Source organism: Streptopelia decaocto (genome assembly GCF_964273445.1).
Source record: "Streptopelia decaocto genome assembly, chromosome: 5".
Classification (NCBI taxonomy): Eukaryota; Metazoa; Chordata; class Aves; order Columbiformes; family Columbidae; genus Streptopelia; species Streptopelia decaocto.
The window spans coordinates 3,104,244-3,116,752 of record NC_138659.1 but is presented as its reverse complement, the minus strand read 5'-3'; positions in this window follow the sequence as shown (position 1 = coordinate 3,116,752).

Here is a 12,509-nt window from a genome sequence, read left to right as displayed (position 1 = left end):
CTCTAATGAAGGGGCCATCTAGAGCAATAATGAAACTCTTCTTACATCTCAGTGTTTCAAATGCCACTTCCCTTTCCCATGCCAAGATTAACCCAGGCTTCAGCAGCTCCGAGGGTGGGCATCTCACTGCCACCTCACTGTTTCTGTAGCAAAATAAAAGCAAAATTAGTTCCCCACCAAGAACTGCAGAGCACCCATGCAGGGAGTTGTTTCGTTCGTCCCTTCTCCCCCTACATCCATAATGCCTTAATCTTCCCCCTGCTGAGCTCTGCCATGTGCTGCCTTGCTGGAGAAGGGCAGCACGGCGCTGCTGTGGGACTTTAGGGCTGCCTTGTCCCCACACGGGCTGCCCCGTCACTGTCCCTGTTGCTCAGGAGGGAGTCACCTCTGGGACCCAGATAAGTCTGACTGCTCTGTGCTTCACCTTAGGTCCTGGGTTTGGGTGTGTTTCTATAGCGTATATCATCACCCAGGTATACCGTCCCCAAGTACCTGGAAATCTTACATTCCTGAGGTTTCCTGAGACCCCCAGGCACACCTGAGCTGCCCAGATCTCCACGGTGCTAACGAGCGTCCCCTCTGCATGTTAGAGGTTATTAGGTAGAAAGTCCCTTCAAAGCTATTGGGGCTTGGACGGGATGACCTTCAAAGATCTCTTCCAGCCCAAACTATTCTATGGTTCTACAAGCATACTCACTTCTATTAAAGGTTCAGCAGCCAGTGCCTGCCTCCTATGCGATGCAGTCAGGCGATGCCCTGCAGAGCAGTGTGGCCAGAGGTTGTTCAGGAGGCAAATGTGCCAGGTATCCTGTCACATCCGGGCGTCTGCCCCTCAGATCTTCTTGATTTTGCTCAGGATGGGGCAGGATTTCTGCTGTGAGGATGCGTGGGGATGGTGGCAGCTCCAGGAGTGACTGTGCAGACGCAGCGGATGGCCTGTGAGTGTCTCCTCATCCATCATCAATGTGAAGTTCAATTACAGCCTATTGGGGTTTTCTCGATTTGCCAGTTAATTAATAAAATCTGCATCACAGATGAGTTCTATTTACATAAGAGCTGAAGGAGGCAAGTCTTCATCTTATTTAATAGCAGGGAATATTCAGATGTCAGATTAACTCATTGCTTTCGGCGCCAACTTGTTATTTACTTGGTTGTGTTTTAAAGATACTGTGAATTTCCGCTTTCTTATTGTGAAACAGAGTCAGTAAGCCCTGGTTGTTTTATTGAAACAAATTCCAATAAGCTGCAAAATTGTTTCTGTATGAAGTTAGGGCTCCCTGGCTGGAACAAGAGGTGCCTGGAGGGGCAATGACAGAGACCTGTCACATCATGGACAGTACACAGCTGGAAGGGAAGGCTCGCTGCTGTTTCCCCATAACCCGGTGTTTCTGAAAGCAAGCAAGCAGTAGATTGGATACAGACACAAGCAAATACTTTTCACATGAAATGCAATTGCGTTGCCCACCCTGCGGCCACAGGATGCTGTGGAGGCTGGTGTGAGTTCGGGGAGGGATTCCACAGAGTGCCGGTGGATGTTCAGCCCCATGAGCTGAGTATGGCTTCTAGCTGATGAAGACACTTGAACCACAGATCACCAAACTGGGAAAACTAGGTCAAGGCCACTTTGTATGTATCATTTCTGTTTATTTTTATGCATCTTCTACAGCCACTGGATGAGCTGGGTGGGCCATTGGTCTAAACCCATAAAGCCATTCCTACAGCAATTTAGCTGATGATTTGGAGAAGAGGCAATACAGGTCCTTTTGTTTCTACAGCTGGTAGGAATCAAGCAGGTGTGTCTGAGAAGGCTGGTATGTAGGGAAATCTTGAGTGACAACAGGATTTTATCTGCCTTTGAAGTTGTCATGAGCAACATTTTGAAGTGAAGACCTCACTAGCCTGTCTAGCATATAGAGTAAGACAGCACAGGAGAGCGCTTCCCTTTAGATATAATTCACATCTGACCTTTGTTAGTGCCTCAGCATTGTCCTTGTCTTATGTGCTTCTTGGAGGACTGAAGAATTAAGAGGCTGTGGAGGTGCCAAAAGAAATCAGGGCATATGATTGGGAAGGAAACCTGGGAAATGAACCTTGCTTTTTAATCAACATACCAAGCAAAGCAGGGCTAATCAGCATTAATCAAGTAGAGCACTGTTGTTGGATGGAGGCCCTGATTTAGAATAGGGGGCTCTACTAATGACCCAGCAGAAGCAGGAGAGTTTTTCCAGCTAGAATTCCCTTGCCCAGGACAGTGATTGATCTGCCAAATGTGTATTGATCTGCTTTCCCAACTGCACAGCAGCTCGGGCTCTGCAATCATTTCTTCTTTTTGCAACAGAAGTGCTGGGTGGCCTCCCCTGGAAGTGGCTCACGTGGCAACAACCACAATCCAGGCAATAAAACAGCATCCAGCAGGACCGAGGCATTTTTATTGTCATTATTCAGCCAGCATGTGGGTGTGCATGGCTCTGCTAGCAGCAGCTGGCGTCTTGTAGGCAGAAACCTGCACCCCATGAAAGCAGGAATTCCCTCGGCGAGCAGACACCACCACACAGAGATGCCCAGCAAGCTCTGCAGGTGCGGAGGAGGCTGAACACGGGGATGCTGAAACTAATTCCCTGTGAGGTGCCTTCGACTCAGCTCTTCTGGAGAACTTGATGCACGAACCAGTCGAAGGACGTGGCTGAAGTCAATGGCAGAGGCATGAGCTTCATTTTCCTAGTGGCAGGTCTCTCTTCACACCTATCAGGAGCATCCAAGAGTAGATTTCACCTTCTGAGGTCACATCCCATGCTGGCTTTCACTGAACAATGTGGGTGTTGCCTCTGCCACTCTCACAATTAATTACTTACGAATTATTACTGTCTGTGCCATTAAGCCTGGGCATACAGGCAGCAACCTGGAGGCTGAGTGCAGCAGGAAGGCTGAGACACTCTCTGGTTTCCACATCAGGCAGCTATATTTTTTGGAGTCCTTGTTTCATTCCATTAGCCAAATCCTCCCCCTGCCCTGCCATCCCTGATGTTTGAAGTGTCAGGCATGAAAGCAAAGGGAAGTCAATCAAATGTGCAGAAGCCTATTGGAGATAATTGCCAGGCTGTCTCCCAGAGAGTTTTCCCCGCTCAGCTGGGTCAGCTGGGGGGAGGAATATCATAAAAGTGATGCCACCAACTTCTCTGTGATCTTTTCTTCCTCCTGAGCAGGAATGGGCTGAGAAACAGCATCTGAAGAAAGCATGAAAGAAAAACCAGCTGGTCTCGAAGGAGTTGGGCAGATGGGCCCATTGCCTGCCAGAGAGGAAGGGAGGGCTGCCTGGGCAGCGCGGGTGGCTACGAACGTGCTCAGGAGGCTTTTGTGAGGAAGCCATGGAGAAGACAAAGCCAGGCTCTTCACAGTGAAGCACAATGGGAGAATGAGCAGCGGTGGACATCATCTGGAACAAGAGAGGTTCAGACAGGTTACATATATCCTCCTTGTATGGCAGAAGTTTTGTCCCATGAGTGGGACAGGTGCCCAGAAGGGCTGTGCAGCCTCTGATCTTGGAGGATTTTATGGCCTGTGTGGACAAAGCCATGAACAACCTGGTCTGACCTCAGAGCTGATCCTGCTTTGGGCAGGAGGTTGGACTTAGAGACCTCCTGAGCTCCGTTCCAACTTGAATTATCCTCTGACCCTAGGAACATCCTTCTCAGTGCCTGAGGGAAGGAAGGAAGGAGTAGGTAGAGAAACTGAGGCTGTACACCAAAGAAAGCCCTCCCAGAAGTGGGAAGAGGTAAGTACAGGGGTGCCTTGGCATGAAAAAGGGAGTTTATCCATCACGGGAGGTTTCTAGGAGCAGACTAGATGCATGTGGATCAGGACCAGTGTGGGCAGACTTAATATGACCTTGTGTGCTTTCATGTGTGAGCCTGGAGTTCTGAGGTGACATTCCTGCTCTCCAGCACTGAGCTGGACCTTCCCAAGGATGAGGGTGGCTCCTCTGCCCTGTGCCTCCAGCACCCTATGGATCTTGGGAGTATCTTTACATTGTCAGTCTGTCCTGACCCTCGCTCTAGGTCTGTTGCCACCCTCACACGTTCTTCCCCCTCAAAAACAGCGTCGGCAGCACTTTGTGCCAACATCCCCAATGCCTTGTAGGAATCTCCACATCCCTTTGTAGAGATTATCCTGGGTGCCTCTTAGGAATTTTTTTTCCTTCCTCCTCAGGAATTTTCCCATTGTTTTCTAGGAATTTTGTAGGATGTTTTCTAGGAATTCTGTAGGATGTTTTCTAGGGATTTCCACATTGCCTTCTCTGAATGCCCCACAGTGCTTTCTCCAGGAACACATCATACATTTTATCAGGATTTTCCAGAGTTCTTTGAGTTCTTTCTAGGAAACGCCATGTTGCTTTCTGGAAATTGCTCAGGTTGCTTTCCCAAAATTCACCTCTGGCCTTCTAGGATCGTCCCCGGGTACCTTCCAGGAATTAATTTCACATGTTGTTTTCTAGAAACTCCCTTGATGTTTGATGTGTATCCCCATTGCAGTTGCTTTCCAGGAGTCTCCCCTCTGCTTTCTAGGAATGTATCAGAATGTTTTCCAGCAATCTTCCTTGTTTCTTCCAAGGAATATCTCTGTATGATTTAGAGGAATTCTCATATTGCTTTCCAGGACTTTTAAAGTATCTTCCTAGGAAATTTCCACATTGCTTGCTCGAAATCTCCCCTTTTCTTTCCAGGAATATCCCATGTTGCTCTCAAGCCATTTCTCGTGTTGCTTTCTGCGAATGTCCTAGAGTGCTTACCAGGAAATTCGCAAATGTTTCACAATTTTCTAGGATTCTTTGTAGGAAGAATTCTTTGCTTTCTAGGAAATTATTTGCTTTCTGGGAATTTTACGTCACTTTCCAGGATTTTGTCTGGATGTTTTCCTGGGATTCTAGAAAATGCTTTTTGTTCTTTTACTGGACCCCTTCTGCTTTCATGCAAGTCTTTTTGAGGCTGCTTTCCCAATATTGGCATGAGGAAGTGGCTGAGGTGGCTCCATGGAGGCATCTTATCTTCTTTTTCCTCTGCTGACCTTTGTGTGAGACCACACCTGGAATATTGTGTCCAGTTGTGGCCCCTCAGTTCCAGCAGGACAGGGAACTGCTGCAGAGAGTCCAGCGCAGTCACCAAGATGCTGAAGGGAGTGGAGCATCTCCCGTGTGAGGAAAGGCTGAGGGAGCTGGGGCTCTGGAGCTGGACAAGAGGACACTGAGGGGGGACTCATTCCTGGGGATCAATATGGAAAGGGGGAGTGTCAGGAGGATGGAGCCAGGCTCTTCTGGGTGACAACCAATGGTAGGACAAGGAGTAAGGGGTTCAAACTGGAACACAAAAGGTTCCACTTAAATTGGAGAAGAAACTTCTTCCTGGTGAGGGTGTCAGAGCCTGGGCCAGGCTGCCCAGGGGGGTTGTGGAGTCTCCTTCTGTGCAGACATTCCAACCCGCCTGGACACCTTCCTGTGTAACCTCATCTGGGTGTTCCTGCTCCATGGGGGGATTGCACTGGATGAGCTTTCCAGGGCCCTTCCAACCCCTGACATTCTGGGATTCTGGGATTCTGCGTTTGCTATGGCAGCCCTGGGGGCTACTTCCCTGCTATGTTCTTGCCATTGCTGTCCTTGTGAAGACCTCAAGATGCAGCTGATGTTGTGAAGAGCAGTTATGTCTCCTCCTTTGCCTTAGCAGTAAAAACAGGGCTGTGGAGGTTTCTGTTCTGCCACACAAAGCACATGCAGCTGCTTATCACTCCAGTCATGTCCAAGCTGCCCAGGTTGGGTGATGACAAAGCATACTGAAGAAGGCACCTGGATCAGCAGTGCACATCACAGAATCCCAGAATGTCAGGGGTTGGAAGGGACCTGGAAAGCTCATCCAGTGCAATCCCCCCATGGAGCAGGAACACCCAGATGAGGTTACACAGGAAGGTGTCCAGGCGGGTTGGAATGTCTGCAGAGAAGGAGACTCCACAACCCCCCTGGGCAGCCTGGGCCAGGCTCTGCCACCCTCACTGGGAAGAAATTTCTTCTCAAATTTAAATGGAACCTTTTGTGTTCCAGTTTGAACCCATTACCCCTTGTCCTACCGTTGGTTATCATGATGTGGAAACCACCAGTTCCTGTGCAATACGGTCCCGTTAATCTCCTGAGGAGGTAATGTGGTTTGCATGTGATGCCTGGAGCTGAAAGATGGGCTGGAGATTTTCAGGCATTAGTAAAATCCTGGTGCTATGAAAGGCCAGTGAGGGATCCAGGACTAGTCCTACAGTTTCAGACTTCTGATGTGATGGTGATTTAGTGAATGACCTTGTGTGCGACCTTGGTTTCCCACCAGCTTTGGGCAGTGATTGAAATGGCGAGGGCAGCCGTGCTTTGCTCTTTCCTTGTCTCTGTTTGTGTCAGAAGTGTAGCAGATTTATTGAAGCTGAAACTTTTTGAGGGTAAAAAAAGAACAGCTTTGACAAATGTCTCGGTTAAAAAAGAGCCCTCAAGTTATTAAAAAGTCCCACTTTGGCAACAAAGATTTTTAGTTTCCTAATTTGAAAAACCCTTGTTCTGCAATTCAAGCTGATTATTAACAGCATGTTCAGAAGCTACTGAAACAAAACATTTTAATTGGCCCAAACCAGGTGGCTTTAGTTTTGTTTCATTTTTATTTCACAGAAGCTTCAGATTTTAATCATTCCTGTTCAGCTGGAATAGCAGAGGAAAAAAAGAAATCTCCAGAAGCTTTATTAAGTAAACCCTTCACCCACGCTACTCTCTTAGCACCAGTACGTGGCAGAAAGGCTCACGTCTTTATGTCTTTGCCTATTGGTGCACTCACTAAACCTTCTGCTCCAGATGAGTAAGAATTGCAGCTCTCAGCTGGGCGTCATCTTGCAGGCAAACACACTCAGCTGTGAGCGGGTGAGGCTGAGCCATGGGCACACATCTCTTCAGCCGCTCTGGTTGGGAGGGGACATCTCCCAGTGTAGAAGGCAGGTAGGTGGGGGCAGTAATGTTTTCCCATGGAAGGTCCCTAACCTGGATTTCTGTGGTTATTTCTGTGGTTGGGGGTGTTTCCTCTGTGGGAACAAGAGGTGAAAGGCTGTATTACCTCCTCTCGCTGAATGTGCGTGTCTGGGATCTCTGTGGTGGTCGTGCATGAGAGAGTGCTGAGTCTCGAGCCCTCCAGCAGCACTCCCCATGCAGCACGACCAGATGACCTTTCCTTGTGCTCATCCAAGTGTGTGCAGTGCAGCTTTGGAGGCCAGCATGACTGATGTAAACACGCAGCTCATTTGAATGCTGAGCCTTCCTTGATGAAGGAAAGCTCTCAGGCATGTTAAGGGGCAGCTATTTGTTTTCCTCAGTCCCCATTGAGTTTTCCAGTTAGCTAGAGAGCATGTGATGGAAGGACCTTGTGTTGAAGCAATCCCACAAGCTCTGTAATGTCCTGGACTCATCTGTTATGGGATGGTTTGAGAAGTGTCTTTTTTCCAGGGAGGGAAACTATCTAGTACTCTGGAGACAAAGTCCATCAGCCCCAGCATCTTGATAGGCACTTGACTAATGAAAGTCTAGTCTGTAGAGCATGGCTTGGTACAGAAGATGGCCTGTGCTGGAGTGTCAGGTGAGCTGAATAACTGCAACAGAAGGATTTCTGTTTCATTGAACAGCTGATATTACCAGTGCACTGAGATATTCACCATGTGCGACCATTCCTTGAGTTGGTGGAATTCCTTGTGGCGTTCGCAGAGGAGATTCAAATAGGACGTTGACTTAATATTTGGCACAACAGGTGGTGTAGCAGGTTTGTCAACATGTCAGATTTCTGCTAAGACCATCCAGAAGCTACTTAGCATAATTTGGCATTTCATAACTCTTAAAATTCTCTGCTATGGTTTTCTTAATGACATGCAAAAGCGCAGACTTTGGAAGGAGGAAATAAAAAAAAGGCAAAAGCAAGTTAATAACCTTTTAATAAAAACTATATATGAGGCTTCATGGCAGAGGGAGGTGTTAATTTCCCAACTGTCCTGCTTATTATGGGAATAAAGGACAATAAATCAGAGCCAGTCACACCCGCAGTGCAGAAAAGATGGGGCTGATGGTGTGGGGGAAGACACAACAGAAAGAGGCAGCTCTAAATGTCTCATTTTAATGTTCTCACCCTGTAGCACTTTTTGCCTTTTATGCAGTGTCTCTCTTCTCCCAGATCTGCTCAGAAAGCTGGTTCTCCCAGGGGATGTGCGGCCAGCCGTGAGGGGCTGTGGTGGATGTGTGAGCTTGGAGCTCATGGTCAGAGGCTTGGGAGTAGGACCACAGGAGAAACCAGTGGACTCCATGAGTCTGGTTCTTCACCTGAGACCAGACTGCCCCAGCCCTGGGACAACTGACCCCTGCTCCGAGCCAGAGGGTTTTCTCTTAGAATCAGAGATGTACATTTCATCAGTTGCCTTCAGACAGTTTCTTTCACGCTTTGAGATCCCTGTGTGTGGGGACAACCCATGGCCCAAGGCCACGTTTTCAAGCCCTCATTGTACCCAGAGGGAAGTTTCCAAACCAAGTGACAAAGATTCCAGCAGTGCTCATGCTGATATGACCATGTTCTTGAGTATCTCCATGCTGGGGGGTAGAATCACTCTGAGTAGAATCACTGAGTGACCTCATCACTCTCTGTAACTACCTGAAGGGCAGTTCTAGCCAGGTGGGGATTGGTCTCTTCTCCCAGGCAGTCAGCAATAGGACAAGGGGGCATGGGCTTCAACTCTGCCAGGGGAAATTTAGGCTGGAGATTAGAAAGAAATTATTTACAGAGAGAGTGGTCAGGCATTGGAATGGCTGCCCAGGGAGGTGCTGGACTCGCCGTCCCTGGAGGTTTTTAAACTGAGATTGGACATGGCACTTAGTGCCATGATCTAGTAAACGGACTAGAGTTGGACCAAGGGTTGGACTCGATGATCTCTGAGGTCTTTTCCAACCCAGTCGATTCTGTGATTCTATGATTCTGTAATCGGAACCCAGTCAAGGGACAGAGGCAACAGTGCTTAGCAGAAGCTTGACATCAATTTAAGTAATTGGATTTTCCAGGAATGAAGAGAGAGAGGGAAGATGGATGGGAAAGGTGAACATCAGGACAGGAATGAAGAAGGAGAGGGAGGGATGTGTGCAGCCCACGGGGAAACCTGTTCCTGGGGATGGGCTACACCTCAAGACAGGGCACTGGTCCTGCTCTCAGCTTCTCGGTGCTGCTGTGGGTCCATGCCTCAGCTTCCCTCCTTGTTAAGTGAGCTGCTGGCAGGGAAATGCTTTGCAACAGGGTCAGAGAAGCACTGGGATGCTCTGAGTCTGTCTCCTAGAGGCTGCAAGATATGGTCACAGTCTTGGAAAGACACATGTCCAATGGTCCCTTTTCTTCTCTGCCACTGACAGCCCTTGTGACCTCTGGAAACTCACTTTCCCTTTTTCATGTCTTGAATTCTCTGGTCTGCAAAATAGCGTTGATTATTCCACTTCCCACTTCTCTCCTGGCTGGTTTTTAAGAAGACCTCTTTGGCAGAGGAAATAAAGGCAATTTTTTGATTGCGTGACAGTATCAGGGCAAAGTTTATCTGACTACGTAGGCCAGGAGGAGGATGACAGGCAGATGGCTGAGGAGAACCAGGTCAGAGCTTCAAGCTGTGAATGACCCTGGATTTCGCCCCACCACCCCTTTCCTTAATCCTGGCCATTAGTTCTTCTGCCTGACACAAACGATCATTCGCAGATATCACAGTCGTTTGGAAAGAAATTAAATATGTCCATCAAACAGGAAAATTCTGCCAAGCAGAGAGAACAAACAACAGTGCAGAAAACAGTGAAATCAGCTCGGCAGGTTCAAGCAGGATGAGAGGAACAGGGAATAATCTGTCACGGAGTGGGTTTGGAGGACTTGCTGCTGTGCTTCATGCCTGGATGCCCAGCTCACGTCCAGCCTCACACCCCCCCACTGCTGCCTGCTAATAGCATCACTCCTGCAGCTCGTGTAAGGTCCAGCGCGTTAGTTCTGAGAATGAGATGATCTTTGTGGCAGGGATGACGTTAAGTGATGATTTTTTTAAGGTGATGAATGAGAAAGGGCTTGTTTCCATTGTGACTCGGCTGACAGCAGTGAGTGAAAAGCAGCTGGCTGTTGACTGTGGCTGTTGTGGAGATGTCATTTGGGAATGCCCAGCTGCTCTGCCTTCATTTACACACAAGCAGCCATTTGGGCCATGACTGTGAGCAGAATTTCATGCCAGACCTAACCAAGCAGGATCCCAGAGTGGAAGGCAAAGAGGCTTGAGGCTCAGCTAGTGAAAGTATTTTATCTTTGACAAATTAGTGGTGGTTTTGTCTTTCTTTTTCTTGTGGTTCAAGAATTCTCAAAAAAAAAAAGCATTTGGTAATACTGTCTTGTGATGTTTCCCAACCTGCATTGTTTCCCTGCACCATGAAACTAGGGCAGAAGAGGCCACTTCTGCGAAGAAGGTCGGTCCCCACTTCCCTCAGTGATGCAGGATTGGGGTGTCAGACCTGCTGTGGATACTGCTCAGTGACCCCACTGTCCCTGCCACAAGCTGTGGGCAGGTGGAACCTGAAACGTGCAGAATTGCATTAATACCGGTCACTGGGATGGGCAGATGGGGGCACAACCTTGTACTGCTACTCTTTCAGGTGCCACCTTCTCCCTGTCTCTTTTTAACTTACTGTCTTAAAGGACAAGCAATTAAGCTGCATGGGGGCAGTAGAGAATCCTTCTGTAGTACCCATGTTCCTAATTAGTTTTCTAAATACATAACAAGGTGCCACAGCAATAGCAGGGATTTAGTTGACCTTTCAAGTTGTAGAGCACACTTGTTAAATGCCAAACTGCCTGAAAAAAACACCCAGAACTTGATTCTTCTTGACTCTATTATGTGGGTTTTCTGAGGAATGGCTTTGAAGAGGGTGCCTTGCCAGAGCAATGGCAGCCAGGAATGTAGAGGGATTTCGGCGAAGCATAACCAGTGTTTGTCTCCCAGTGAAATCTCTTTTGGAGGGATCATTAAGCAAGGAAATGGAGGATGACGTGACCTTTTCATGGCTCCTCATGACCATTTTGAAGCCAGTGAGGTGCTCACCAACCACAGGGATGGTCCCACACTGCTCTTGATCTCGTTGTGGGGACCTCCTGCTGTGGTGTCTGAGTCTAAACTCAACCTAAGCTCTACTCTGAACAGTTCCTGGAGATGCAGGTAACAGACCAACAGAAACTTCTACATAGGTTAGGCAACAAATTTCCATAACTGAGAAGCTTTTCAAGATCTGCTTTTAAGGGCCACCCCATCACAGTGCTGAGAGATTTGGCATCGCTCTGGGAAAGCGAATAAATCCCGAAGCTTTATAGACTCATCTTGGGTGCATTTAAGCAGCCAAACCAAAGTCCATTGCTGGTCTGGTAACAACCACACAGCTGTGCTGTCAGCACAGGCAGCTCTCATGCTCTGGGTGCTCAGTTGAAGTCCTTGGAGCCTGGCCATGACTCAGGCCAAGCAGCGCTTTGTTGCTTCATGGGAGGAACAAGGGGTGACCATCCGTGGCGAAAGAGTCCAGCAGGCCTGCTGCACAGAGCCAGAGTCTATCCACAAAGCCATAATGCAGCTTAGTGATGCGATCCCAAAATAGTCTACTTGTCCAGCGAGAACCCCTGTCTAATTCAGCCTGCGTGTCTATTTAAGGAGACACTCATTTCCTTCGGCCCGGCTTCCCTGGCTTCAGTGACCGAATAATCACCTGTCAAGTGGCTCTACGTGGTGACAGACTGGAGGAGGGAGCACAGAGCAATGAGGAATCATCGCTCCAGGTGGTTTTTAATATCCAAGAGGCAGTGGCAGACAAGAGAGTGATGGGGAAGTGTGGACATTGGCAACACATCTGTCAGGAGCTGCAGGCAGACAGATGGGCTTTTCAGCACGTTTCAGCAGGAGAGTAACCTGCAATATAGCATGAAATGGGAGAGAAGCACCAAAGGGTGAAGACTGTCCAAGAGGGACAGGGGAGAGCAGTGTCCCTGCAGTCAGCCAGGGCACCAAGAGGACATTTGGTCTGGCACAAGAAGGGACTGGCAGGAGTTGGGCTTTCCCAGATCATCACAAATTTTACCCAGGTTCGTCTAAGGAGGGTGATGTGGGCAGTGCTTGTGGGCTGGGGTGCACAGTGCCCTGTCTGGGGATATCTCTGGTGACAGCGGCTAGCAGGAGGGGATTGTCACTGAGTGCAAAGATCTGCTTGTATAAATTCAGGTTTCTTGTTAGCGGGACCCTCTTTTCATAGCCAGCAAAAGGACTGGGATTAGCTTTGTCAAACATGGGCTCAGTAGTACATCTCCTATCTTCCTGTGGTCCTGTGGGAGCTTTGCTCCAGACTGCAGGGCTGGATGGCTTTGAGGATCTTGCACCCCAGGCTCCAGTTCTGAGCTGTCACTGCAGCGCAGCACGAG